The following is a 7,627-nucleotide window of genomic DNA, read 5'->3' on the forward strand; positions in this document are numbered from 1 at the left end:
TGGAAACATAAACGTGGGACAGTAGTTTCTCCACGTGATGTCCTCAAGAAATAGGCTTTTGATCCGCAAATGCAAGCGATATCTCAGTTGTGAAATGCCCCTTTTATGGCTCTTCCATACAGCGTGAATTGCGTTGCTTGTATATTATGCACAATTTTCCCGGCATTCTGCGTGTTTTCGACCCCACAAACAGAGATAATGGCTTCCAACAACAAAAAAACATAAACTCAAGACACGCCTAACGCTCTGTCCTGATGCGAAACAGTGGTATGGACAAGAGAAACAGTGGTAGGTGCTCCTGGCTAGTCGCACCTACCCAAAGCGGCGGCTGTATATGCTCCCCTTTTTCAAAGATCAATCGTTTCGCGTTAATTATGATTCATGAAGCACCTTTCTCTAACGCATGCATTCCTTAGTTATGACATTTTCCTCGTGTTTTAAGTTGAAATAAGTCATTAGGCCGAAAATAATTGTAAAGCTTCTAGCTACTTGCCAGTGGTAAATGGTTTTGCTGTAAGCCGAGGTGTGAATTGTGGCGTGTTTAAGCTCCCATGAAAGCTAGATGTAACTTGTTTACAAATGTTGAGAGTTCAATAACAAAACAAATGCTTCGTATCTAGTAGTTCGTGGCAAAATAAAACAAAAAACCCTGGCATATCCCAACCAAGCTTAGTATTGATATTATCTGGAACAGTCTTCGAGCATTCGGATACGCAGTATAGATAGGTGCTCATTCAAGCCACCATATCAACAAGCATTACTGAGTGAACGTTAGACATGACAGGCCACTGACTCCCGCTGTCTGTCACCTTCAAGTGACCTTCACGGCCCACCTAATTTGCAGGGTTTCTGTAGAAACGGCCATTATTTTATAAAACTACATTGCACTCTCATAACGAAGGCTGCTGGCTTTTTATGGCACTATTTTCAAATGTTGTCCTGATGCCTTTCTTGGTGGATTCATTTTTGATAGAATAAATTAAACGCAGAGTAAATATACAGTTTCCACAAAGCGACAGCTTTCTTTCTTTTCAGCACAAGACCTGGTGTGGAGACTATATTCAGGCATTTCATTATGTTTTCGTCAAGTCATTGTAACTGCTGGGCTTATCTGGTCTTCTACTTTAGAGCGAAAACTGTAAAATATGTATGTAGTCAAAAGGAATAGCACCGCATAAAAACGTAAACGCTTGTAACGAAGTTACTCCTAAAGTGAACACCAAATGATAGTGCCACAATGGTGGAAGAGGTATGACGAAAGTAGTAAAGCTTGTAATGTTTTATGGTCAGTGTTTTCATGCACAATTTCTAGTGCAAGCTTCTATATTCTTGCAGTGCAATTCGGAAATGTTGCACATGTCTATTTCTTTTCAGTTCGTTTCCAAGGAATCAAGTCCAGGCTGAAAATTGCACAACACAATGTTACGAATGAATAAAACACAGAGAAACGTTCTTTCAAAACTAATACTTCACAGCATTACATAAAAATACAATAATCATGCGGCAGCAAACTATTTTAAGTGCCTTCATTTACAATAATAAACCGCCCTAACGACAAAGCATATAGCAATTTTAATGAGCCCATAATTGCTCTGACATTTCTCATGTCACTCCCTGAGTTGACGTATGATTGTTGCATATTCTTGCATCGAAGCGGCAACACAGACGATGAAGGTTGTAATTACACAGGCTTCATTACATTATTTCCTCTTGTATCATGCATCACTCAAGCAATTCTCAGATTCAGAATGTAACTCTTGAACAGGGCTGTGCTGCTGACTTGTTATGCATTTTAAAAATACGTTTGAGTATCTGTATTTACGAATCAAGAATAGAGGACTGTGCGAGCTCAGGCCTGTTCGTAAACTGGGCCTGCCGCGCCTCGTGGGTGGGCCTGGCCAAGGAAATTTGGTTTAACAGTGGGCCCGGACTGGCTCGGGCCTGAAAATCCGGGCTCAGAGCTGTTCCCAGGTGTGGGGTACGTGACAAGCTTGGATAGGGCCGGTTATGAACTTTCCTCAGCTCGTAAAGGTACAATGAAATTAAACACTGACTTGATTTCGACCTACAAGGGGTTCTCTGAAAACTTTAATCAAGTTAATTTCACCAACATAAGTTTATTCATAGACGATAAAGTTAAAGTAGGGAGAGAGAGAGAGAAGAAATGTAGGAAAGGTAGGGAGGCTAACTGGACTAAGCGTCCAGTTTGCTACCATACACATGAGGAGGGGGAGAGGGGAGTAAAAAAAACACAGAAAAGTTAAAGTAGGAGTTCCAATTTCTAACATTGGGCTGCAATCCCCACGCGTGGAGTCTCGGTTTTTAAACTACATTTGCCGTCTTTTGTATGCAATGACTCTCCAAAATATTCTGAAATTTGGCATGCTAAGAAAATAGGCCAAGTGTCGGAATTTTTAAAAGTAATATTCACTGGAGAATATATGCCCAAAATATGAACAAAAACTTAAGAACATGCGAGTATTACAGAACAAAGAAGTCTCAGGTTCAGTTATTTTTTCTTAATAAAAAATACAATAAACGTTGGCCGTACGCCAACATTTTAACTGAAGTTCCACTCAATACTGAATTTTTCAGTTTTGATTTTTTGCAGATGCATAAAAATGTTTGGACCGTGTAACGAACTATAAAGAAATGAATATAAATTATATAAATATACTGTTATAAATAGCCTAAATACTATTGACTAGTGCTAGGGGCAACTTAGTAAGAGCGGCTGACATTATTAATCTGGTAGCGCAATCTTGCATTTGATGTTTATTGCAGGCCTTTTATTGCGATAACAAAGTGCGAAAAGTTTTATTAAAAGTTAATGAATGGCAAACAAGGTATGATTCTTCGCGTGGAGAAAAATACATTATATATATTCAAATAAACAAAATCAATTTACTCAGGTGCAGCGCTGACATAGTGTTCAGGAGCACTACGATTCTTAAAATTCGTACCCAGTTCTATAGAGGAGCTTACTACTTCGTGCCTTTGCTCGAACGACAACTCTAAGATTTAGTTTTCTAGTTCATTTTGCAGCATCATTTCCATGATAATTCACTTTAGTTTTGTAGTAATGATCAATTGTAAGGCAAGCAATTGCAGCGCAGTGACCAAGCTTCACATGATTTCACTTAAAAAATAGAAAATGCGTTTCTGCTGTCATTAATGAAAAATCACTCAGCGTCAATCAAAGCGATTTTGATGGTTCCCTACATGTTTCTTTGAGCGTAAATAACACATGTAGGGCACCACGTAACGCAATTCTCTGGTGAGAAAGCTATGACATTTATGAATAAAAATGATGCATTGACAGTGGTTTTTGGACGTTTTTACAAGTGTGCACTTCATATGATTGCTGACTAACCAGAAAAGTGATGCATATGAAGATAATTCTATGATCCAGAAACAACTGGCACTTTTGGTTTCGTAGGTGATGGGTGGTCGACTTTTTTTATTTGCTTGCCACGCCACGGTGGTCTAAGGGCCAAGGTCTAAGGGCTAAGGGCCAAGGTACTCATCTGATGGCATGCAGGTCAGCGGATCGAATCCCGGCTGCGGCGGCTGCATTTCTTATGAGGGCGAAAATGCTGTAGGTCCATGTGCTCAGATTTAGGCGCACGTAAATCTCAGGTGGTTGAAATTTCCGGAGCCTCCAATAATGATGTGGTGATTTTGGAACGTTAAACCTCAAATATCAATCAATGAACATTTTGCTTTTATTTTTAAAAACATTTAGCCCGAAACTTTATGCGGCAAAATACTGGTCAATAAATGAAGCATTTATTATGAGCAGAAAGTGAGAAAGGTTATTTGAAAAAGAATCATTTTTTCACTTAGCCTGACACCCCTACGGGTCACTTCAAGTCAATTTACTTCACTCTTACCGACTAGGATCTACCTAGATGGCAGGCTCTAGTGAAATACGTCACAATCTACTACGTGATAACTTCCGCGTAAATTTCAAAATGGGGTCACTACCCGTAATTGACTTTTGCCCATTTTTGCATTTACCCCCAATCGTGTCCCGACGAGCGTGGTTATTTTCGCAATTGTAAAAGAGAAGTTCACCAGTAGAAGAAAAGTTACTCTTCCCTTTAGTATTTATTTAGGTTTGGCAAAATTACACGGCGCATATATACAAGTTTTACATTTTATTTTGAAAAAATGCATATTTCTCACGTGGCGCGAGCAACTTGAAGTTTAACAAGAACAAGTACTGAACTTCTTTTCCTTTCTGCGGAAGATTCTGCTTTATTTGACGGGAACGGGTGAAAAAAAAGTAAATAGAGCCGAGGCTTACGTAGTTAACATCTGGCTATTGTTGGCATTATTCGATTTTGTATTGTTTTCTAGGACCTGCTGGGCGAGCCTGCCGAGAAGATGGCACGAACGAGCTCCTTTTGTTTCTTGGACGAGTACGTGAGCCCTGCAGAGGAGGATGGCGAGTAGTTCCCAAAACAGACATCGGGGCAAGCCGTCTACAGTGCCCCACTACCCCCAGAGGCGATGGCACCCCGCAGAGCAGACCAGGGTGATGGCAGCACGTACAGCACCCAGGAGGAAGCGCCTGATACCATGGCACCAAAGAGTTCCGGGGTCTTGGCGAGGATGACGCGAAGCTGTGGGCACTGAGCCGGATGCCACTGAAAAACAGTGGGTACGGCTCGAGACCACTCTGGACCGCGCCGAGGCAGCAATCGTCGACCGTCTGAGGCTGCCCCAATCAAACTCCACCTCGGCGCGAGGCTATTCTCGATAGTGCTTCCCAAATACCAGCTTTTACTGGGGGAACCTGCGCTGGGCCATCTGGCGTATTGCGGAGATGGTTTCACAGCTTTGCCCGATCAACTCGGGCACGCTACAGGACTGCTAAACCCGCCTCTGGCCTCCACCAGCAGCGGAAAAAACGCTCCCCAGGACGTAAGCCCTCACCATTGAGGGACTGGACTTATTCCCCTTCTTATATGACGGAGTCGCAGCCAAGCTCCGTAGGTGCGATAGTACAGCTCCGGGAGAGGATCGTCTTACCTACCACTACTAGAGGCAGGTGCACCCTGAAGGGTGGTACCTTGCAGCAGTATTCAACATCTGTCCAAATACCATTACACACCTCGCACCTGGAAGACGACGAGAACAATCCTGATCCACAAGGAGGGCGACCACAAGGACCCCTCAAACTGGCGGCCCATTGCATTTAGTCAAACAATCGCCAAACCCTATGTCAGGTGTCCCACCACCCAGCTGCAGCGGAGAGTGGGCCACCAAGCAGTACTGTGCAGGTGTCAGAAGGGCTTCATGGCCTAGTTTTGTCTGTTAGAACACAACTTTGGGTGGTAGGGTTTCCTGGATGACGTCAGCACGGGAGGTGTGAAGCTGTGAGTGGAGTTTCTCAACTATGCCAACGCCTTCGGGTCAGTCAACCATTGGGCTATCAGGCTCTCATCGATGCTGTCCGTGGCACCAGCACGGGGGAGGCCTTTGCGGAGATTGTGAAGGAACTCTGCGGCACCAACCTAACTTCCATCGTGGTAGCCGCAGGCATCAGGAATGCCATCAGCAGCGAAGTGGACCAGCGGTAAGGCAGTCCCCTGACTGTCCTGCCGTCCAACATGGTGGTAGACCCGATCATCAGAGTGGAGCAGGGAAAAGATAGGCAGCACAACATCCTTTCCTATGCCGATGATCATGGTTCCCACGCTCAGCCCATGGTGTATGCTGGATGCACATACAGCTTTTCTGTACATAGCCCTTAAATAATCTATATGGGCGGGCCTCACCAGCCCAGGAGAGTGGCATCGCTTGGACGAGGGGATTCACCCACTGATCAAAAAGGCCCTCTACGTGCCGGCCCGAGTGGCAAACAAGTGTATAGTACGGGAGTGCACCTGAAGGCACTTCGGTAATCCCTGTTGCGGCGGAGCTCAGTGACACCTGCCGGGTGAACGGGCTCTTCAAGCTCCTGTGATTGATATGTGGGGTTTAACGTCCCAAAACCACTATATGATTATGAGAGACGCCGTAGTGGAGGGCTCCGGAAATTTAGACCACCTGGGGTTCTTTAACGTGCACCCAAATCTGAGCACACTTCAAGCTCCTGTCGTCGACCGATCCGGAGGTCCGGGAACGAGTGAGGGAGGAGCTCTACCGGGTGGTGTCGAGGCGGCTGTGGTGATTGGTGGACACGGAGGAGGCTGAGGCCTACCTCTCGGGAGAAACATAAGGCCACTTCTGAAAGACCAAGACTCAGCTGCAGTCTGTCTGGACGGAGGCCCACAAGGCCTCCCGCCGCCTGTCAACCAATTGAGAGCTACTTGACCCGGGCATGCGCATCACCTGCGAGGAGGCTGCGGTGCCAATGAGGAACAGGAAAAAGTTGGTCAAGATCTTCCGGGCCATCCTCAACCAGGGCCGCGACTGTTCTCTTTCGGAGAAGCCGTTCCAGGGCTAGCCGATGGCGTGTGTGGCAGCAGACCCCGCCAGTTTTCACTTCATAAGTCCTGCCGCTACACCCGCTTCAAGCAGTGGCACTTCGTCGACCGATCCCGGTTGAATCTCCTCTCCCTGAATGCACACGGACGTGGGTACCAGCAGCAGACAAGAGGTGTCGACGCGGCAAGTACGAGGAGGCGACGCTGCCACACGGCCTCTGCCACTGTATGCGGCAGAGCCGGGCCATCACGGAGCGACACAATGCCACCGTCGCGCGCTTCAAGTAGGCGGCCCTGGAGAAGTTCACCGTCATTGAGAATAATTAGCAGGTCAGCTTACTCGTCCTGCCAGCCGACCTTGTTCTGACCACCGCATGTAAGCATTTCAAGGGGCCGGAGGCTCAAGGAGGAGGAGTATGCCGCCTTACGGAAACACCTCCTCCACTGGTTTCAGCACGTCTCCGTAGATGCCATCGTCGTCGGCTGCCTTGGCTCGTGGGATCTGGCCAACAATCGTTTCTGTCACATGTTTTGTACCGGGAACTACCTGCGGACAATGCAGAGACTTTGCGTCAGTGGCACAATCTCCACCTCTACGAATATTTACTGCAGCAATATAAGTGTTTTGTAAATAGTGTTTTATACGGGAAGCGATAACAAATTTTTTCATTGTTTTACACCTTTACAGATTAACTGATACAACTTACTATTTGTCTTTAGTCTTATTATTACCTGTTTTAACGTGTACAATTTTATCGCAATTCTTGTTTTGTTCTTTTGTAAACCGTTATGATGATGCACGTAACCAGCAATAAAAACAAATTCTATGCCAAATGTTATTCTGTGATGAGAGTAATTGAAGTAATATGGCCTGAATAATTTATCATCGCAAGCGGACTCAAGTTCATAAACTATCTAACTGCATAAAGTTTTGTTAAAAATAATCGCTCTAAAGATATTTAATTGTTTTCGGCGGCTTCTATGATGCCCGAAAATGTCAGGGCGGAATGGTCAGGTTGTGCGCAGGAAGAAGCACAGTCTGCTTTCTGTGCCCACATTGTTGGCGTCCGTGCTTTTATCTTGTTCCTCTATAATGCGGTTTCAAATTCGTATAATCTAATTCTCAGTGTTCACTAAAACTTACTCCGCAAGGGCGACAACTATGAAACAGAAAAATAGGAGAGGGGAAT

This window comes from Rhipicephalus microplus, chromosome 8 (assembly GCF_043290135.1).
Source record: "Rhipicephalus microplus isolate Deutch F79 chromosome 8, USDA_Rmic, whole genome shotgun sequence".
NCBI classification, from domain to species: domain Eukaryota; kingdom Metazoa; phylum Arthropoda; class Arachnida; order Ixodida; family Ixodidae; genus Rhipicephalus; species Rhipicephalus microplus.